This window comes from Myotis daubentonii, chromosome X (assembly GCF_963259705.1).
Source record: "Myotis daubentonii chromosome X, mMyoDau2.1, whole genome shotgun sequence".
In the NCBI taxonomy this organism is placed as follows: Eukaryota; Metazoa; Chordata; class Mammalia; order Chiroptera; family Vespertilionidae; genus Myotis; species Myotis daubentonii.
Genome location: NC_081861.1, coordinates 91080579 through 91104031, shown reverse-complemented (window position 1 = coordinate 91104031; position 23453 = coordinate 91080579). Strand labels below are relative to the sequence as shown.

At 37.9% G+C, this 23453-nt stretch overlaps 1 protein-coding gene and 1 non-coding gene across 6 annotated transcripts in view; one reads left to right on the top strand and one right to left on the bottom strand.

The window, feature by feature from the left end:
• EDA (ectodysplasin A) overlaps positions 1 to 23453 on the top strand; it is a 568600-nt gene that overhangs the window by 124799 nt on the left and 420348 nt on the right. The window lies entirely within an intron of this gene.
• LOC132225316 (U6 spliceosomal RNA) lies at positions 4312 to 4418 on the bottom strand. The gene has a single exon (XR_009450842.1). It is a non-coding gene; the product is annotated as a U6 spliceosomal RNA (small nuclear RNA).

Here is a 23453-nt window from a genome sequence, read left to right as displayed (position 1 = left end):
TTGCTTCTAGCATAATTTATTAAATTGCACTAAAATTTACAAAGGTTCAATTAAAAAATATCTTAATTCTAAATGATATAATAGAAAATATATAATAGTGCAGTTATAAGCACTTATCTGAAAATACAAATTTAAAGAAGTGAATTTAAAGAAGGTATTAGCCAAGGAAAATATATGCACAACCCATGGACACAGACAACAGTATGGTGATGGCCAGAGAGAAGTGGGGGTCAAGAGATGGGTAGAGGGGGCAAAAGGGGGGAAATAGGGACATCCTATATAATAATAATAAAGGGCTAATATGCACATTGACTGAAAGGCAGAATGACCGGTTGCTATGATGCGCACTGGCCACCAGGGGGCAGATGCTCAATGCAGGAGCTGCCTCCTGGTGGTCAGGGCACTTCTATATGGGGAGTGCCACTCAGCCAGAAGCTGGCTCATGGCTGGCCAGCGCAGTGGCGGTGCCAGGAGCCTCTCCCACCTCCGTGGCAGCACTAAGACTGTCCAACTAACGGTTTAGACCTGATCCCTTGGGGCCTAAGCCTTTAGTCAGATGTCCCCAAGGGCTCCCTGGATGCTAGAAGGATGTCTGACTGCAAGCTTAGGCCTGATCCCCTAGGGAGTGGGCCTAAGTCAACAGGTGGACATCCCCCAAGGGGTTCTGGACTGTGAATGGGCACAGGCTGGGCTAAGGCACCCCCCCACCCCCGAGTGCACAAATTTTTGTGCACTGGGCCTCTAGTCCTATATAATAAAAGAGAAACATGTAAATTGACTGACCCTCTGCTATGCTCACCAGCCAATCAGGAGTGAGTATGCAAATTAACCCAACAAAGATGGTGGGTTAATTTACATACACAGGCATGGGGAAGAGAGCAGAGCAGGAGAGCCGGCGGAGAGTGGAGTAGCTTGGGGAAATTGGCTCCCCAAGCCGCCAGACGGAGAGCAGAGAGGGAGAGCTGGCAGCTTGGAGGACATGACAGAGTGGGTGGCCATGCAGGAAGAGAAGGAAGACAGAGCAGAAAGGGAAAACCAAGAGTGCGAGGAGCACCAGGAATTCTGGGAATAGTAGTTCTGGTGGCAGCCCCAAGACCTGAAGCAGAAACCCAGAGTGTGGCGAGCACCAGGAATGCTGGGAATAGTAGTTCTGGTGGCAGACGGATCTCCTAGACACTAGAGCAGTGGTTTTCAACCTTCTGGCCCTTTAAATACAGTTCCTCATGTTGTGACCCAACCATAAAATTATTTTTGTTGCTGCTTCATAACTGTAATATTGCTACTGTCATGAATCGTAATGTAAATATCTGATATGCAGGATGGTTTTAGGTGACCCTTGTGAAAGGGTCATTCGACTGCCAAAGGGGTTGCGACCCACAGGTTGAGAACTGCCGCACTAGAGCAAAGTGAGCCTGGAGCAAGTTACTGTTGCAGTGGGGGATAGAGGGAAAGCAAAAGTGAGAGACATAAGTAAAATCAGAGTGTCTAGGAAAAATTAAAGGGAAGATATCCTAAAATTTCCAGGAAATCTCCACCAATGAAGCAAATGAAAAAAAAAAAGCCTCTATTATTCTGTGAGCAACAAACCAAACTGGGTTGGGGGTCTCAGACAATTCGTTCATATGATTGCAAAGACAGACAGAAAGTCCAGGATTGGAGAGGGCTTCCCTGAGGGCTCCCAGATTGGAGAGGGTCTAGGTCGGGCTGAGGGAACCCCACATCCCCCAGTGCCTGAATGTCATGCACCAGGCCTCTAGTCTACATAATAAAAGCCTAAGTTACTCTTACAGCGGAACAACCGGAACAACTGGTCGCTATGATGAGCACTGACCACCAAGGGCAGACACTCAATGTAGGAGCTGCCCCTTGGTGGTCAGGGCGCTCCCACAGGGGGAGCAACCGCTCAACCAGAAGCTGGGCTCACAGCTGGCGAGTGCAGCGGTGGTGGCGGGAGCCTCTCCTGTCTCCGCAGCAGCTCTAAGGAGCAGCAAGCTAAGCGTAAGAAGTGAGGATCCTGGATTTTGAGAGGGATGTCCCACTGCTGGCTTAGGCCCAATCCCTGGCAGGCGGACTTCCCCTGAGGGGTCCCATACTGCAAGAGGGAGCAGGCCGGGCTGAGGGACCCCCCACCCAGTGAGGAATTCCATGCATCGGGCCTCTAGTTTCATATAAATGGAAAAAATCATGTGTGATTTTTTTTTCACTTAGCATATTTTCAAGGTTCATTCATGGTATAGCATAAATCAGTATTTTATTCTTTTTATGGTTAAAGAATATTCCATTGTATAGACTCCACATTTTGTGAGTAGACATTTGGGTTGTTTCTGCTTTTTGGCTCATATGACTAATGCTGCTTTGAACATTTGTGTACATGCTTTTGTGTGGACATTTGTTTTTAACTCTCTTCAATATATACCTAGGAGTGGAATTTCTGGGTCATATGGTAGGTAACTCTATGTTTAACACTTTGAGGAGCCGCCACAGTGTTTCCAAGAGATTATACTGTTTTACATTCCTACAAGGAACATATTAGGATTTCAATTTTTACATGTCCTCAGCAATACTTGTTATTTGTCTTTTTAAAAAATATTACATCTATCCTACTGAGTCTCAAGAGGTATTTCACTTGTGATTTTGGTTTGCATTTCCCTAAAGATATTGAGCATATTTTTTTATGTGCTCATTGGCTAATTATATCTCTCCTTTAGCGAAACGTCTGTGCAAATTATTTGCCTATTTTTAATTGAGTTATTATGTATTTACTAGAGGCCCACTGCATGAAATTCGTGCATGGAGGGTTATGTCCATTAGCCCAGCCTGCACCCTCTCCAATTTGGGACTGCTGGCTCCCAACCATTTGCCTGCCTGCCTGATTGCCCGTAAGTGCTTCTGCCTGCCAGCCCGATCACTCCCTAACCACTCACCTGCCAGCCTACTCGATGCCTAACTGCTCCCCTGCCAGCCCAATTGCACCCAACTGCCCTCCCCTGCAGGCCTGGTCACCCCCAACTGCCCTCCCTTTCAGGCCTTGTCCCTCCCACTGCCATCCCCTGCAGGCCTGGTTGCCCCCAACTGCCCTCCCCTGCAGGCCTGGTCCCTCCCAACTGCCCTCCTTGGGCGGCCATCTTATGGCGGCCATCTTGTGTCCACATGGGGGTGACCATCTTGTATGTTGGAGTGATGGTCAATTTGCATATTACCTCTCTATTATATAGGATTGTTGAGCTATAAGATTTCTTTATATAGTCTAGGTAAGAGTCCCTTATCAGATCTGCAGTAGATCCTCAGGTTACATTGGAGATCCGTTCATATGGTGTGATGCAACGTGATTTTCGCCATAAGTCAGAACCCACCTACATAAGCATCTACGTCACTCACATGGAGCACATACACAGCAGTAATGAAATGAAACAGTAAAAAAATTTAAAAGAAAGATAACAATTCCTGACCTTTACTTGTGGTAAATAAATAATAAAAAACATAAAGTACATATGTACATACGTGGAAATGATGGAACTTTTTTTTATAAATGGAGATGGTGAATAACCACAAAACGACGAACGTTAAGTTTGACATAACCCGAGGACTGCCTGTATATGACCTGCAAATATTCTTTCCAATTATGTGGGTTCCCCCCGCACACACACTTTCTTGAATGGTGTCTTTTGTAACATAAGAGGTTTTAATTTTGATAATGTCCAATTAATCTATTTTTTTCTTTTGTTGCTTGTGCTGCTGGTGTTATTTCTAAGAAACTATTGCCTAACCCAGAGATTTTCAACTGATATGCTGCAAGAATTTTTAAATTGTGCAATACCTGACCATTTAATCAGGAGGAAAGACCTTTTTTTCGCTTGATTGTCAAATAAAAAAATGACAAAAACCAACATAACAATAGCTGTTCAGTGTGAATGAATCCAAATTATACTTTTTTTTTTAGATTGGCAAAAAATGTAACTTTTTTTTTGGTGTGTTGCGGAATTTTAGTAATTAGTTTGTGTATGCCATGAGAAGAAAAAGGTTGAAAATCACTGGCCTTTCCAAGGGTAACAAGGATTTACTCCAATGTTTTCTTCTAAGGATTTTATATCACATTGAAGTTTGTGATCCATTTTGAGTTAATATTGCTGTTTGATATAAAGAAGGAGTCCAACTTCACTTTTTTGCACCTGGTTACACAGTTGTCTCAGCATATTTGTTAAAGACTGTCTTTTTCCCCCATTGAATTGAATTTTCTTGCCATCCTTATGAAAAATCGTTTGGTAAATTAAGGGTTTATTTTATTTTATTTTTATTTTTTATCTTATTTTTTTAAATATGGAACGCTTCACGAATTTGCGTGTCATCCTTGCGCAGGGGCCATGCTAATCTTCTCTGTATCGTTCCAGTTTTAGTATATGTGCTGCCAAAGCAAGCACAAGGGTTTATTTTTGAACTTCCAATTTTACTTCATTAACCTGTATGTCTATCCTTATACCAGTACCATCTTGATTACATTGCAGATTTGTAGTAAGTTTGTAATCAAGAAGTATGAACCCTCTATTTTTGTTCTTTTTTGAGATTGTTTTTGCTATTCTGTGTCCCATATGAGTTTTAAAATCAGCTTATCAATTTCTGAAAAGATTTTGTTGGGATTTTGATAGGGATTAAGTTGAATATGTAGATCAATTTGGGAAGTACTGGAATCTTAATAATATTAAGTCTTTTGATATATGACCATGAATCTCTTTCCAGGTATTTAGGTCTTTATTTTCTTTAAACAATATTTTATAGTTCTTGGTATAAGTTTTGTACTTCTTTTGGAAAATATATTCCTAAGTATTTTATTATTTTAATTTTTCTAGCTTTATAGTGATATAATTGACATATAACATTATGTCAGTTTAAGGTATACAACTGATGATACAATATTGCAAAAATGATTACCACAGTGATATTAGTTAATACATTTATCACCTCACATACTTGCCATTCTTTTGGTGTATTAGGTGAGAACTTTAAAGGTTTACTTTCTTAGTAACTTCCAAATATATAATTCAGTATTGTTAACTATAGTCAACATAAAGTATATATTATAGCTCCAGAACTTACCGTATAACTAGATGTTTGTAACCCTTGACCAACTTCACATGCTCCTATCCCCCACCACCTATGAAAATCAGTAATCTACTCTTGGTTTCTATAAGTTTAAGTATTTTTAGATTCCATATATAGGTGAGATCATTCCATATTTGTCCTTGTCTGACTTATTTCACTTAGGATAATGCCTTCTGGTGCATTCATGTTGTCGTAAAAGGCAGGATTTCCTTCTTTTTATGGCTGAAAAACATATCACATTGTCTTTTTAAAAATATATATATATTATTGATTTTTTACAGAGAGGAAGGGAGAGGGATAGAGAGCTAGAAACATCAATGAGAGAGAAATGTCGACCAGCTGCCTCCTACACACCTCCCACTGGGGATTTGCCCACAACCAAGGTACTGCCCTTGACCGGAATCTAACCTGGGACCTTTCAGTCTGCAGGCCAACGCTCTATCAACTGAGCCAAACCAGTTAGGGCTCACATTTTCTTTATCCATTCACCCATTGAGGGATACTTAGGTTCTTTCCATGACTTGTCTATTGTAAGTAATGCTACTATAACCATGGGAGTTGTAGATATTTCTTTGAGATAGTGATAATTTCCATTAGATATATACCCAGTACTGGAATTACTGGATCATAGGGTAGTTCTATTTTTAATTTCTTGAGAAACCTCCATATTGATTTTCATAATGGCTGCAATAATTTAGATCCCCACGAACAGTGTACAAGGATTCCATTTTCTCCACATTTTCATTTTTCTTTTTCCTTAGGAAGGGAGAGGGAGAGAGAGATAGAAACATCAATGATAAGAGAGAATCACTGATCCTTCCCTCGCAACCCCCTACTATGGATGGAGCCCATAACCTGGGCATGTGCCCTGAGCAAGAATCGAACCATGACCTCCTGGTTCGTAGGTTGGCACTCAACCACTGAGAAATACTGGCTGGGCTTCTCCAAATTTTCACCAATGCTTGGTCTTTTGTCTTTTTGATGATTGCCAGTTGTGAGTTCTAACAGTTGTGAGTTAATATCTCATTGTGGTTTTGATTTGCTTTTCCCTGATGATTAATGATGATTACCTTTTCATGTACCTCTTGATCATTTGTATATCTTCTTTATTTTGCTTTATTTTTAAAATCAACTTGGAAATTTATTGAACAAGATGGCCCATTGGCCAAGTACATGGTCATCTGGGTTCAAGACAATGAAAAATCTACCAACTAAACCATTCCTTTGTGAGCTAAGGTTGTAGCTCATACTTTAAAAAAAAATATTGTTGCAGAGCTGGCATGGTCCAGTGGTTGAGTGTCAACCTATGAACCAGGAGGTCACAGTTTGATTCTCAGTCAGGGCACATGTCTGGATTGTGTGGGGCATGCAGGAGGCAGCTCATCAATGATTCTCTCTCACCATTGATGTTTCTATCTCTCTCTCCCTCTCCCTTCCTCTCTGAAATCAATAAAATTATATATTAAAAAAGTAAGATTAAAAAATATATATTGTTGACTGTATTACAGATTTACCCCATTTTTCCCAACATTGCTCATCTCTACTCAGCCCCTGACCTACACCAGGCCTTCACCAGACTATTGTCTTTGTCCTTGGGCTATGGATATCTGTTCCTTGGTTAATCTCTTCCCTCCCCCTACACCCTGAGATCTCAATCTGTTTCTTGCATCCATGCCTCTGGAAATATTTTGTTCATCCTTTATTTTGTTCATTAGATTCCACATATAAGTGAGATCATGTGATACTTGTCTTTCTCTGACAGGATTATTCATTTAGCATAATGCTCTCCAGGTCCATCCATGCTTTGTCAAAGGGTAATAGATCCTTCTTTTTTACAGCTGCATAGTATGGCAATTATGTTAATGTACCAGTTTTTTTTTTTTAATCCATTCATCTACTGATGGGCACTTGGGCTGTTTCTAGATCTTAGCTACTTATCTAATAAAAGAGTAATATGCAAATTAACCATCACTCCACGACAAAGATGGCTGCTCCCATGTGGACACAAGATGGTCGCCACAAGATGGCCAATAGGGGAAGGCAGTTGTGAGTGATCAGGCCTGAAAGGGAGGGCAGTTGGGGGCAATCAGGCCTGCAGGGGAGGGCAATTAGGGGCAATCTGGCTGGTAGGGGAGCACTTAGGTGTCGATCTGGCTGGCACGGAAGTAGCTAGGGGCAATCAGGCAGGCAGGCAAGCAGTTGGGAGCCAGCAGTCCTGGATTGTGAGAGGAATGTCCAACTGTCCATTTAGGCCTAGTGGGATTGGGCCTAAACGGGCATTTGGATATCCCTCTAGGAGTCCCAGATTGGAGAGGGTGCAGGCTGGGTGAGGTACATACCCTCCGTGGACAAATTTTGTGCACTAGGCCTCTAGTCCAGTGATGGCGAACCTTTTGAGCTTGGTGTGTCAGCATTTTGAAAAACCCTAACTTAACTCTGGTGCCGTGTCACATATAGAAATTTCTTGATATTTGCAGCCATAGTAAAACAAAGACATATTTATGATATTTATTTTATATATTTAAATGCCATTTAGCAAAGAAAAGTCAACCAAAAAAATGAGTTTGTGTTTCATCTCTGACATGTGTGTCATAGGTTTGCCATCACTGCTCTAGTCCAATGGTTCTCAACCTTGGCTGCACATTAGAATCACCTGGGAATCTTTTTAAAATCCTGATTTCTGGGTCTCATCCTCTGGAAATTCTGTTTCTTTGTTACTAATGTTGTGGCTTCACCCCATAACAAAGAAACAAAATTTCTGGAGGATGAGCCCCAGAAATCAGGATTTTAAAAAGATTCCCAGGTGATTCTAATGTGCAGCCAAGGTTGAGAACCACTGCTCTAGTCTATCTATATAAAAGGTCAATATGCTAAGTGTACGACCTTCAGGGTAATGACATCAAGTAGCAACACCTGGCTACCACTCCCTAGTGATGACTAGCCTCAAGTGGAAACACTTACACTGTAACCAAATGTCTGTGAAGCGTTTTCCCATGTCTCATCTCATTTGATCCTCACAGAAGTCCTGGAGTAGGTAGATAGGAGACTCGGTGGAATCCTATTTTCTTTTCATTAGCCAGAAAATGGAGATTCAGAAAGCTTAGAAACTTGACCAGACTGAAAAGAAGTAAGCAATGGTGGGCCTTGAAAATGACCTCAGGTTTTCTCACTGCTGCAGTTAAATATTTTAACCTTTGTTCTCCCTGCATGATCTACAATAATATTCTGCTTTGTGTTGCTATTTACTGCTGTATTGCTGACAATTACCTGAAAGAGAAGTTGGGGTGCTTCACTGGGCTTGAAAAAAGTTTAGCTACATCAGAAAGCAGGTCTAATTAAGCAAATTTATTCTATATCTATAAAAGGCTAAGTTGACTCACGATATTCTGATGCTGAAAGAAAGCTACAGCATTGCATGGAAGTAACAATGGCAATTAAATATGATCATAATATTGATCTGGGTAGATATGATTATCCCCCTGTAACCGAGTTGCTGTCATATTTAGAAACGAAGACAGAGGACCTTCTTTTGAAAGGGACTTGCTCATTCATTGTAAACCAGATCCCAATAATCCAAATGCCACTAAAATGAAACAAATCAGCATCCTGTTTCCTATATTAGATGCAATGATGTATTCTATTCTTTTTCCACATGGTGTAAGAGGCTGGGGAACAGATACTGCATTAAGACTCAGAGACGACAGTGTAAACGACAATAATACTAGATTCAATGGATGATGCCAAATAAAAATTTCCACCGAATTTCTTAAAAATATTACTCCTTTGGGAATGCCATGTCATACATTAGAATTCGAAGTAGGTGCAATTATGATGCTACTGATAAATCTTAATAGTAAATGGGTTCTTTGTAATGGTACTAGATTTATTATCAAAAGATTTCGACCTAGCCCTAACCGGTTTGGCTCAGTGGATAGAGCGTCAGCCTGTGGACTGAAGGGTCCATAGTTCGATTCCAGTTAAGGGCATGTACCTTGGTTGTGGGCACATCCCCAATAGGGGGTGTGAAGGAGGCAGCTGATTGATGATTCTCATCGATGTCTCTAACTCTCTGTCCCTCTCCCTTCCCTTCTGTAAAAAAATCAATAAAATATATTAAAAAAAACAAAAGATTGTGACCTAGCATAATCGAAGCTGAAGTATTACCAGCATCTGCAGAGGAGAGGTTGTTCTGATTCCAAGAATTGATTTGTCCCCATCTGATACTGGCCTCAGTGTTAGAATAAGTTTAATCAGTCATTGTTTTTATCAGTTGTTTTTATCTCTTCGTTGTTGTTATATCATGTTGTTATTATTTATTAATCAATTTACATATTATTTTCATATACATTTTACTAATTTTCTTTCATCTCTGACACTTCTATTATAGAGAAAGGGTGAATAGCAGTATAAAAATATTTCTTCTAATTTCCTTTCAATGTGCATGAATTTGTGCACTGGGTGACTACTTCTAAATAACGCTGCTGTGGGCATAGGGGTGCATATATTCTTTCTGATTGGTGTTTCGGGGGTTTTAGATTATATTCCTAGAAATGGGATCACCTGGTCAAACAGAAGTTCCATTTTTAATTTTTTTAGGAAACTTCATACTGTTTTCCATAGTGGCTGCATTCCCACTATTAGTGCACTAGGGTTTTCTTTTTTCCACATCCTTGCCAGCACTTGTTTGTTGATTTATTCATAGTAGTCATTCTGACAGATGTGAGGTGATACATCATTGTAGTTTTAATTTGCATGTCTCTGATGATTAGTGAAGTTAAGTATTTTTTCATGTCAATTGGCTATTGTATGTCCTCTTTGGAGAAGTGTCTATTCAGGTCCTTTACCCATTTTTAATTGGATTGTTTGTCATCCTGGTCTTGAATTGTATGGGTTTTTCGTATATTTTGGAAATTCCTCCTATCAGATGTATCATTGGCATTTTGTTGATGGTTTCTTTTGCTGTGAAGAATCTTTTTAGTTTGATGTAGTCCCATTTATTTTTTCCTTTGTTTTTGTTGCCCAGACCGTGGTCGGCAAACTGCAGCTCACGAGCCACATGCGGCTCTTTGGCCCTTTGAGTGTGGCTCTTCCTAAGCCTTAGGAGTACCCTAATTAAGTTAATAACAATGTACTTACCTACATAGTTTAAGTTTAAAAAATTTGGCTCTCAAAAGAAATTTCAATCGTTGTACTGTTGATATTTGGCTCTGTTGACTAATGAGTTTGCTGACCACTGCCCTAGGAAATGTATTAGGGAAGATACTGCTATGTGAGAAATCTGAGATTTTACCGTCTATGTTTTCTTCTAGAATTTTTATGGTTTTCTGACTTACATTTAAGTCTTTTATACATTTTGAGTCTATTCTTGTGTATGGTGTAAACTGGTGGTCTAATTTCAGGTTTTTGCATGTACCTACCCAGTTTTCCCAACACCACTTATTAAAGAGACTGTCTTCACTGCATTGTATGCTCTTGCCTCCTTTATCAAATATTAATTGACCACAATGGCATAGGTGGATTTCTGAGGTCTGTGTTCTCTTCCATTGACCTATATGATGGTTCTTGTGCCACTACCAGGCTGTTTTGATTACAGTGGCTTTGTAATATAAGTTGATATCCAGTATTGGGATACCTCCAACTTTGTTCTTCTTTCTCAAGATTGCTGCAGCAAATTGGGGTCTTCTATAGTTCCATATATATTTTTGGAGTATTTGTTCTAGCTCTGTGAAATATGCTGTTGGTATTTTAATAGAGAATGCATTAAATCTGTAGATTTATTTGGGTATTATGGACATTTTAATGATCTTAATTCTTCCAATCCACAAAAACAGTAGATGCTTTGCCAGCACTGTAATTGGTTGATTTGTTGATGATAGCCATTCTGACAGGTGTGAGATGGTACCACATTGTCGTTTTGATTTGCATCTCTTGGATGATTAGTGACTTTGAGCAAACTAGAAACACCAATCAGAAAGGATATCTGCACCCCTATGTTCATAGTGGCACAATTCACCATAGCTAAGATTTGGAAACAGCCTAAGTGCCCATCAGCAGATGAGTGGATTAAAAAACTGTGGTACATCTTCATAATGGAATACTACACTGCAGTAAAAAAGAAGGAATTCTTACCATTTGCAACAGCATGGATGGAAGTGGAGACCATTATGCTAAGTTAAATAAGCCAGTCAGAGAAAGGTAAATATCACATGATCTCACTCATTTATGGAATATAATGAACAATATAAACTGATGAACAAAAACAGATCCAGAGACAGAGAAGCATCTATCAGACCATCAAACCTCAGAGGGAAGGTAGGGGAGGATGGGAGTAAGGGAGGCAGATCAACCAAAGGATTTATATGCATGCATATTAGCCTAACCAATGGACACAGACAACAGGGGGATGAGGGCATGAGTGGGGGGTGTGGGGGGCAATGGGGTGATAAGAACACATATGTAATACCTTAATCAATAACCAAAAAAACAGTAGATGCTTGTACTTGTTTGTATCTTCCTTTGCCCATTTTAAAATCAGGTTGTTTGTTTTTATTTTATTTTTAATGCTGTTGTCAATATAATTGTTTAAATTTTATTTCCAATAGTTTATTATAAGTATAGATCTACAACTAATTTTTTAAAAAATATGTTTTTATTTATTTTAGAGAGAAAGGAAGGGAGAGGGAGAGAGAGAGAGAAACATCAATGAGAGAGAAACATTGGTCAGCAGTCCCTGCCTCTTGTCCCCCCCTGGGAGGGAGCCTGCAACTCCGGGCATGCACACTGACTGGGGAAAGGAATGGGCAACCTTTTGGTGCATGGGTCAATGCTCAACCATTGAACCACACTGGCTGGGCTACAACTGATTTTTTGTGTGATTTTTTAAATTGATTAAGGTATTACATATGTGTCCTTATCCCCCCATTTTCCCCCACCCCACTCCCTGTCATGCCCACACCCCCCTGTTGTCTGTCCATTTGTTATGCTTATATGCATGCATACAAGTCCTTTGGTTGACCTCCAACTAATTTTTTTAATATTGGTGTTGCGTCCTGCAAAGTTCCTTAACTCGTTTATTAGCTCGAATAATTTTTTTGTACATGTGTGAGCTCCTTAGGATTTTTAAAATATACTATGTCATCTGCAGGTTGAGATAGTTTTATTTATTTCTTTCCTATATGGATGCTTTTTATTTATTCTTATTGCCTAATTTTATAGTTGGAACCTCTAGTAAAATATGGAATAGAAATGGTGAGAGCAAATAACCTTGGCCTGTTCCAGTCATTCAGCATTGAGTATGGTATTAACTCTGGGTCTTTCTGAAGTACCGTGTATCCAGTTGAGGAGTTCCCTTACATTTCTAATTTATTGAGTGTTTATTTTATCATGAAAGGGTTTTGAATTTTGTCAACATGTTTTTATGTCTTTTGAAATATTTGTTTCATTCCCTTTTTCATATGGTGTATTTCGTTAATGGTAAATCTTATATTGCTGGGATAAATCCAACTTGGTCATGGTGTATAATCCTTTCTATATGTTGCTGGATTCAGTTTGTTAGTGTTTTGTTGGGGGTTTTATGCCTATATTCATGAGATATTGTTCTGTATTTTCTTTTCTCGTGATGTCTTTGTCTGGTTTTGGTATCAGGCTAATATTGACCTTATAGAATAAGTGGGGAAGTTTTCTTTGCTGTTCTGTTTCATGGAAGAATTTGTGAAGAATGGGTGTTAATTGTTCCTTAAATGCTCATTAAAATTCAACAGAAGAGTGATCTGAGCTTAGGCTTTTCTTTTTTTTTTCCTGTTTTTGTTGTTGTGGGGTTTTTATTTTATTACTAATTTAATTTCTTTACATGTTACACTTCTGTAAAGATTTTCAATTTCTTCTTCAGTCAGTTTTGGTAATTTTGTCTTTCTAAGGATTTGAGCATTTCAGCTAAGTTATCTACTTCGTATATATGCAGCTGTTTCTTTATAATGCTTTTTTATATCTATACAGTTTGTAGTAATGTCCCTTCTTTCATTCTCAATTTTAGTAATTTGAGTCTTATTTATTTTTTGCTTCATCAGTCTAGCTAAAGTTTTGCCAATTTTATCTTTTCAAAAAATATAAAATAGCCTTTGAGAAGGAAAGCATCAAATTAATAATTAGAAGGCAACTACATATCCTCTATATAATTGGCAGTGTTTTGAGCAATATGTTTCTTAACATTTTGGAGCCACAGTTGGCTAATTTAAAAATAGGGTAATGAGACATGCCTCACAGATTTTTCTCTAAGATTAGATGAAATAACATGTAAAATCTCTAGCACAATAACTGTTTATGGTAAATTTTTCAATAAATCTTCATATCCTTTTCTTTGCCCCATTATACTGACCCTAGTTTTCCTGCATTGTTCTTTGGTTGTCAGGTCTAATTTAATATAGTAAGCATTTAAAATGACTTCTCATTTAAAGTCTGAAAAAATATTTTTCTGCACTGTCTGCCTGCCCTGAACCAAGATGATGCTCAATTTCACTAAGACTTAGGAGCATACCAAGTTCTGAATATAATCATGTAAAACAATGATAGTTTAATATTAATCACAGATGAGTCTAAAACAACTGAGATCCTATATAATAAATTATCATGCTCTATGTTATTTTCATCTTTTTCTCATTTCATCATGATTCTAACACTGATGATAGGAAAGCATTTCACCCCCAGGGTTTCATGTCAGTAGAGTTTCCAGGAGCAACCTCTCATCTCAATAGGTATCCCCAACTCCAACTAGAAGATTTTTTCCCCCTGTGGGATAGACAGTATAGACTCCTGAATGGAGAGAAGAATTCATTCTTAAGAAACCTGCCTTAGCTAGCTCCTGTACTTTACTAGCAATGTGATCTTAGGCAAATTATCCAACTTCTCTGAGCTTCCATTTCCATGTTTATAACTTGTGGGTGGGTGGTGATAACAGGGTGGTTCTAAAATTTTATAATATAATGTATGTACAGTACTTAGCACAGTACTCAGCTAACTGTAAAGAATCTTTGTCAAGATAACTTCTCTTCTATGACCCACCTGGACATTGCAGCAGGTTCATTAAAGCTTTCTCTGACTGCATTTAAAATTTTGGATTTTGGAGTATTTGACCTTAAATCTGGTTTAATTTTTTTAAGGGTTTATACAAGCTAAGTTACTAGTGGTAACAAACTATGCTTGTTTACCCTGTCCTATAACTGTAACTAGCTCTGCCATTGCTGGTCTCTTATTTTGGTATCTGCTTAGCCTGTACTTGTGCTAACTTATATATTGCCACCAGCTCTTATAATCCTGCCATGCCCCATCTGGGATGGATGAGGCTCCTAACTCAGCTAGGTCAAATGATATCTTACCAGGAAAAGTAGACCCTGTTTGCTGGCACGTTGTTGTAATGACATTAAATGAATCTCAATAGATGAAGAAACTCTTACATTATAACAGGCAGGAGACATACATCTGCTTTGGTGATATTACCAAAGTATGATTATGGACCCATAGGTTCTTTTTCTAAAATAATTTTTTAGATTGATTTTGAGAGAGGGAGAGAGATATGAGAGAGAGAGAGAAGAGAGAAAGAGAGAGAGAGACATGGCTTTGTTGTTCAACTTATTTATGCACTCATTAGTGAGAGAGACATGGCTTTGTTGTTCAACTCATTTATGCACTCATTAGTTGCTTCTTGTATGTGCACTGACCAAGGATCGAACCCACAGTCTTGGTGTATTGGGACAACGCTCTAACCAACTGAGCTACCTAGGCAGGGCCCTATAGACTCTCATAATTGGAAGATATTTCAAAGATTATCTAGTTCTATACAATAATAATGATAGCAGACATTTATTGAGTTTTTATTGTATACCCAGCACAATGATAAGGGTTTACCTATATAATTTCATTTAATCCTCACAACCCCTAGAAGTATCCTATTGTTATCTGCATTTTTATAAATGAGGAAACAGATTCAGATGCTTTAAATTGTCTAAGAATCAACAAATCCGGGTTTCAAACTCAAGTCTGATTGCAGAACTATATTCCTCAATACATTATATAGTTCCTCTCCTGCACTGTAAGTATCCTTTCTACAGTATTCCTGAAAGATTATTTTATATTCTTCTTGAATATCTTCAAGATTGGTCAGTTTAATGTTCTCTTGAGGCAGCTCTTTCCATTTTTTGACAAATTTAGTGGCAAAAGGGAAAGATGTTGGCCTAAAATCTGATTGTTTGTAAAAACAAAATCAAGGACTGTTAGAGAAGGAGAGACTGGAAAATTGTCTCATCCATTCCCTTCATTTTGCAGTTGAGAAAGTTCCACCTAGTGAAGATCCATAAACAAGATCTCATAGGACTTTCAGAAATTTTGTCCTCTGGAGCCTGACAGAGTAACTCTGTTCTATACTCTTCAGATCAGTTTTTTAATATTTAAGATAGGTTTTATGATTCCTCTTAATTTTACCTTTATGCCAAACATCCCTAATTTTTTCATTCCTTCCTTGTATGAATGATTTGCAGGGTTTTCATAATTCTGGAACCTATTGGAACCTGCTCTCAGTTTTTTGTGTTTTTCTCCTTTAAAACGGAGCACACAGAAATGGACCTAATACTTTGGAGTACAGTGAAATTATGCCTTCCTTTAATCCAGTTATTAGTTTTCTGTTAGTATAGACCAGCCGTGGGCAAACTACGGCCGGGCCAGATCCGGCCCGTTTGAAATGAATAAAACTAAAAAAAAAAAAAAAAAAAAAAAGACCGCACCCTTTTATGTAATGATGTTTACTTTGAATTTATATTAGTTCACACAAACACTCCATCCATGCTTTTGTTCCGGCTCTCCGGTCCAGTTTAAGAACCCATTGTGGCCCTCGAGTCAAAAAGTTTGCCCACCCCTGGTATAGACTATGATTTCTTTAGACTTTTCTTTTTGGCAGGTCAAAGGAACTATTTTTGAGGCAAGAGGCATTTTTGAAATCATAGTTCTGAATCACTGATTCAAAGAGAATCTATATACATGCTGGTTTCATCAGTAATGTATTTGCTTAGAAATTGATTTATTAGAAAAATGAAATGACATTTGTAATTGTGTATTAGACCTTTTATTTTTATACCTATATACCTATGTGTAGTTAATTTGTAAACATGAACATTTTCCACATTTGCTTTTAGATCCTTATTTAGATACACTAGCTTATAAGATCACTGACTTTGAATGGAACTGTGAAGCCAATCCTTCTGAAGCCTCGGTGATGAAAGACTGTCTTTCCCAAGCAAAACTAATGATACCCAGAATTAAATTAAAATGGCCTAACTGAAAACTGAGAGTGTGTTACCTCCTCCTTGTTGTTCTCTTTCTCTGCCCTCTCGAGGAAAGGAGAGGTTGCAGGAGTCCGAGCAGCTAACCTGCAGCTGACCTGAATGATACTGCTAAAAGAAAAAGAAATTGCAGAACAAAAGAGGATCAGTTTTGATTGGAATTTAGATACCTTTACTAGTCCTTGGATGATTCAGGACAGACTTTTAAAGGAGAAATCTTGAAGAATAGGAGGAAAGCACTAAGGATTGAACCCACTTTTAGTGTATTTTAGATGATATCAGAGTTATTTTGTTACATTAATGTTTTAAGATATAAAAGCTTACCTGTAGTAGTATATAGAAGTACTGTCATTTGCAAATATTTAAGAGAGAGAGAGAGAGAGAGAGAGAGAGAGAGAGAGAGAGAGAGAGATATCGATGTGAGAATGAAATATTGATGGCTGCCTCCTGCATACTCCCTACTGGGATCAAGCTTGAAACCCCAGGCATGTAACCTGATTGGTAATTGAACTGGCGACCTTTTGGTGCACAGAATGATGCCCAAACAAATGGCCAGGGCTATTTATATATTGTTGTTTGTTTGTTTTAAAAATGTTTTTATTGATTTCAGAAAGGAAGAGAGAGATATATAGATATATATATAGAGAGAGAGAAACAGCAATGATGAGAGAGAATCATTGATCATCTGCCTCCTGCACTCCCCTTACTGGTGATGGAGCCCAAAACCCAGTCATATACCTTGATGGGGAATCAAATTGTGTCCTCCTGTTTCACAGGTTGATGCTCAACAGCTGAGCTAAGTATTTTTGCCTTTGAGAAACCTTAGCTCCCTAGATTACACTCTCTGTACCTTGATTTCCTTATCTATAAAATGAGGATAATAGTACTTAGAATGCTCCCTAGCTTCCCTGTCACCACATACAGAAAGTCCTCTGTTTTTCCACTTAACTTTTTGGGTACTTTAAAAGTATACTTAGGATCGCATATATAATCATATAAATTGTGGTTTCACGTATATATGTGTTTTATGTCTCCTATTAAAATAGTCTTCTTGATGTCAGGGGTTAGTTGAGTTTTCATTGTGTTTGACCTTTATAATTCCTGGTCTAGTGATTATATATTTAACATAATTAAGTATTTATTATAATAATTTGGTGGCCTTTTTTAAGTCATGATTTATTCTCAACTTTTTCTGATAGAATTGTGGGAATTTATTTAGGCATGTGGAGCAACATGAATAAGCAATTAAAAAAAAGAAAGTAGAACAAAATAAGTGTACCTGACATAAGAGAAAAGCCAAGTTAGTAAGCACACAAGGAATGAAAGATTATGTGAATGGTATAAATTTAAGCTGAAAAACATTAATGACTATTTAGAGAAGTCTGAAAGAGAGGGCTAAGTGACATTACTCTTAGTGATAAGTGAAAATTGACTTCATTATGCATGGTCACAGTGTTGGAGAGTAGCAAATTTAGAAGAGATGGGGCAATGAGAAGTCAATCAATGTGAGAGAGAGTCAAGTCATGGCTGTTTTTAATTTTATTTTATTGCTTAAAGTATTACAAAGAATAGTACATATGTTTCCTTTTTTTCCCCATTGACCTTCCCCTGACATCCCCTACCCCCCAGTCTCTTGCGTACATTGGTTATGCTTATATGCATGCATACTATAAGTCCTTTGGTTGATCTCTTACCTACCCCCCCAACCCTCCCCAGCCTTCCCTCTGTAGTTTGACAGTCTGTTCGATGTTACTCTGCCTCTGTATCTATCTTTTTGTTCATCATGTTATAATGTTCTCTATTATCCATAAATGAGTGAGATCATGTGGCATATTTCTTTCATTGACTGGCTTATTTCACTTAGCATAATGCTCTCCAGTTCCATCCATGCTGTTACAAATGGTAAGAATTCCTTCTTTTTTACAGCAGCATAGTATTCCATTATGTAGATGTACCACAGTTTTCTCATCCACTCATCTGATGATGGGCACTTAGGCTGTTTCCAAATCTTAGCTATGGTAAATTGTGCTGCTATGAACATAGGGGTGCACGTATCCTTTCTGATTGGTGTTTCTGGTTTCTTGGGATATAGTCCTAGAAGTGGGATTACTGGGTTGAATGGCAGATCCATTTTTAACATTTTGAGGAAGTTCCACACTGTCCTCCATATTGGCTGCACCAATCTGCATTCCCACCAGCAGTGCAGGAAGGTTCCTTTTTCTCCGCATCCTCTCCAGCACTTGTTGTTTGTCGATTTGTTGATGATAGCCATTCTAACAGGTGTGAGATGGTACCTCATTGTTGTTTTGATTTGCATCTCTCGGATGATTAGTGACTTTGATTATGTTTTCATATGTCTCTTGAATTTCTGAATGTCCTCTTTCAAAAAGTGTCTATTTAGGTACTTTGGCCATTTTTTTAATTGCATTTTTTATCTTCCTTTTGTTAAGTTTTATGAGTTCCATGTAGATTAAACCCTTATCGGAGATAATGTTGGCAAATACGTTCTCCCATGCAGTGGGCTTTCTTGTTGTTTTGTTGATGGTTTCTTTTGTTGTGCAGAAGCTTTTTATTTTGATGTAGTCCCATTTGTTTATTTTCTCTTTAGTTTCCATTGCCCTATGATTTGTATTGATAAAGATATTGCTATGACATATGTCTGCTATTTTGGTGCCTATGGCTTCTTCCAAGATTTTTATGGTTTCCCCTCTTGCGTTTAAGTCCTTTATCCATTTTGAGTTTATTTTTGTTTATGTTGTAAGTTGGTGGTTTAGTTTCATTTTTTTGCAAGTATCTGTCCAGTCTTCCCAGCACCATTTATTGAAGAGATTGTCTTGACTCCATTGTATGCTCTTGCCTCCTTCATCAAATATTAATTGATCATACTGGCTTGTGCCGATTTATGGGTTCTCTGTTCTGTTCCACTGGTCTATATGTCTGTTCTGGTGCCAGTACCAGGAAGTATTGAAAACAGTGGCTTTGTAGTATTGGTTGATATCTGGTGTTCTGATCTCTCCTACATTGTTCTTCTATCTCAAGATTGCTGCAGCTATTAGGGGTATTTTTTTATGCCAGACGAATTTTTGGAGAGTTTTTTCTAGGTCATTGATGTGTGCCGTTAGTATTTTAATGGGGATTGCATTGAATTTATAGATTGCTTTGGGTAATATGCACATTTTAATGATGTTGATTCTACCAATATATGAACATGGTGTATTCTTCCATTTGTCCATGTCTTCCTCTATCTCTTTTTTCAATGTCCTATAGTTTTCCGAATACAGGTCTTTTACGTCTTTAGTTAAGTTTATTCCCAGTTATCTTAATTTTTTTGGTGCAATTGTAAATGGGATGGTTTCTTTCACTTCTCTTTCTGTGAGTTCATTATTAGTGTATAAAAAGGCCCTAGATTTCTGGGTGTTAATTTTTTATCCTGCTACTTTGCCAAATTCACTTATTAGGTCCAGTAGTTTTTTGATGGAGTGTGGGGTTTTTCTATGTATAGCATCATGTCATCTGCAAATAAGGACAGTTTTACTTCTTCTTTTCAAGTTTGGATGACTTTTATTTCATCTTCTTGTCTGATCGCTATGTCTAGCATTTCCAGTACTATATTGAACAGGAGTGATGAAAGTGGGCATCCCTGTCTTGTTCCTGTTCTTAGGGGAAATGAGTTTAGTTTTTGCCCTTTGAGTATGATGTTGGCTGTAGGTTTGTCGTATAAGGCTTTTATTATGGTGAGGTGTGGTCTCTCTATTCCCACTTTGCTTAGAGTTTTTATTAAGAATGGGTGTTGGATTTTGTCAAATGTTTTTTCTGTATCAATTGATATGATTATGTGATTTTTGTCTCTCAGTTTGTTTAAGTGATGTATCCCATTTATTTATTTGCAGATATTGTACCATCCTTGCATCCCCAGAATAAATCCCACTTGGTCATGGTGTATGATCTTTCTAATGTAATGCTGAATTCGATTTGCTAGAATTTGGTTGAGGATTTTCGCATCTATGTTCATCAATGATATTGGCCTGTAGCTCTCTTTTTTTGTGGTGTCTTTATCTGGTTTTGGAATTAGGATAATGCTGGCTTCATAGAAAAAGCTTGGAAGTGTACCTTCCTCTTGAATTTTTGAAATAGTCTGTGGAGGATAGGTTTTATTTCTTCTTTGAATGCTTGGTAGAACTCCCCTGTAAAGCTGTCCAGACCAGGCCTTTTGTTTGCTGGAAGATTTTTGATCGCTGCTTCAATTTCTTCAGTAGTTATCGGCCTATTCAGGTTTTTTAATTCTTCCTGGTTAAGTTTTGGGAGCTTGTATTTTTCTAAGAATATGTCCATTTCCTCTAGGTTGTCCTTTTTTTTTTTGTAATAGAGAATTTCATAGTATTTATTCATAATTGTTTCTATTTTTGTGGCATCGGTTGTTACTTTGCCCCTTTCATTTCTGATTTTATTTATTTGGGTCCTCTCTCTTTGCTTCTTGGTGAGCCTGGCCAGAGGTTCATCAATCTTGTTTATCCTTTCAAAGAACCTGCTCTTGGTTTTGTTGCTCTTTTGCAGGGGTCCTCAAACTTTTTAAACAGGGGGCCAGTTCACTGTCCCTCAGACCGTTGGAGGGCCGGACTATAGTTTTAAAAAAAACTATGAACAAATCCCTATGCACACTGCACATATCTTATTTTGAAGTAAAAAAACAAAACGTGAACAAATACAATATTTGTATTTGCATGTGGCCCGTGGGCCATAGTTTGAGGACTCCTGCTCTTTTGTATTTTTTTTTTGTCTCTATGTCATTTATATCCACTCTGATCTTTATTATTTCCTTCCTCTTCTAATGTTGGGCTTTTCTTGTTGCTCTCATTCTAACTCTTTGAGTTGTAGGTTAGATAATTTATTACCATCTTTTCTTGTTTTTTGAGATAGTCCTTCAGAGCAATGAACTTCCCTCTCAAGACTGCTTTTGCTGTGTCCCATACATTTTGGCTTATTGTGTTTTCATTGTCGTTTGTTGCTATGATTTTTTTTATTTCTTCTTTGATCTCTTTCATAACCCAATCATTATTTAAAAGCATGCTATTTAGCCTCCAGGTGTTTGCTTATTTCTCATTATTTTTATTGTAGTTGATTTGTAATTTTATGCCATTGTGATCTGAGAAAATGCTTGATATGATTTCTGTCGTCTTGAATTTAAAGAGACTTTGCCTGTGCCCCAACAAGTGGTCTGTCTTTGAATATGACCCATGTACACTTAAGAAAAATGTATATTCTGAGACTTTGTGATAGAATGTTCTGAAAATGTCAATTAGTTCCATCTGATCTAGTGAGTCATTTAGGATTGATGTTTCTTTGCTGATTTTTTTGATTAGATGACTTGTCCAGTGGTGTCAGTGGGGTATCAAATTCCCGTACTATGACTGTATTGCTGTCAATCTCTCCTTTGATATCCTCCAGAAGTTTTTTTATATATTTGGGTGATCCTGTATTAGGTGCATATATGTTTATCAGAGTTATAGCTTCTTGTTGAATTGTTCCCTTTAGTATTATGAAGTGTTCTTTCTTATCTCTTGTTATGGCCTATACCTTGAGGCCTAATATGTCAGATATAAGTATTGTTAATCCAGCTTTTGTTTTTCATTTCCGTTCGCCTGAAAAACCTTTCTCCATCTCTTCACCATCAGTCTGTATGAGTTCTTTGTTCTAAGGTGGGTTTCCTGTAGACAGAAGATATTTGGGTCGTGTTTTCTTATCCACTCAGCTACCCTATGTGTTTTGATTGGGGCATTTAATCCATTTATATTTAAAGTTATTATTGATAGGTTCTTGTTGTTGCCATTTTTATTCATTATGCCTGTGTTCCTTCTTTTTTTTTTTTTAATTGTAATTGGTCTGCTTTTATTTTTTTTTATTGATTTTTTTACAGAGAGGAAGGGAGAGAGATAGAAAGTTAGAAACATTGATGAGAGAGAAACATCGATCAGCTGCCTCCTGCACATCTCCTACTGGGGATGTGCCCGCAACCCAGGTACATGCCCTTGACCGGAATCGAACCTGGGACCCTTCAGTCCGCAAGCCGACGCTCTATCCACTGAGCCAAACCGGTTTCGGCGCCTGTGTTCCTTCTTCCCTTCCTATTTCTTCTTTTTACAGCAGGCCCTTTAGCATTTCTTGCATTGCTGGTTTGGTGGTAATAAACTCCCCTCCTCCTTTTTTGTCTGTGAAGCTCCTTATTTTACCCTCAAATTTTTTTGATAGCCTTGCTGGTTACAGTATTCCTGGATTCAGACTCTTGCTTTGCATGACTTTGTATATTTCATTTCATTCCATTCCCTTTTGATCTGAAGTGTTTCTGTTGAGAAATCAGTCGATATTCTGATGGGAGATCCTTTATAGGTAACTTTACATCTCTCTCTGGCAGCCTTTAATATTCTTACATTGTCATTGGTGTTTGCCAATTTAATTATGTGTCTTGGTGTCTATCTTTTAGGGTTCATCTTGTTTGGGACTCTGTGAGCTTCTTGGACTTTTGTGAGTTTTTTTCTTCCTGATATCAGGGAAGATTTCTGTCATTATTTCTTCAAACAGGTTTTCTATTCCTTGCTTAGTTTCTTCTCCTTCTGGTACTCCTATTATGCGGGTGTTGTTTCGTTTTGTGTTGTCCCAAAGTTCCGTTAGGCTCTCCTCCTGTTTTTTTAGTTTTTTTTTTCTAGATTCTGCCTTGCTTGGATATTTTTTCCTATATTGTCTTCTAGCTCACTGATTCAGTCCTCCACTTCTTATAGTCTACTGTTGATGCTTTCTATTGAGTTCTTTATTGCAGTGATTTCATTTCTTGTTGGTTCTTCCTCATTTCCTCTTGATTCTTACACATATTGTTGAATTTTTCTTCCATCCTTTTCAGTGACTCATGACCATTGCTCTGAATTTGTTCTCTGTCATATTGCTTTCCTCCATTTCATTTACTTCCTTTTCTGGTGATTTCTCTTTTTCTTTCATATGCGGGCTGTTTCTTGGTCTCCCCACAATCGCTCCTCTCAG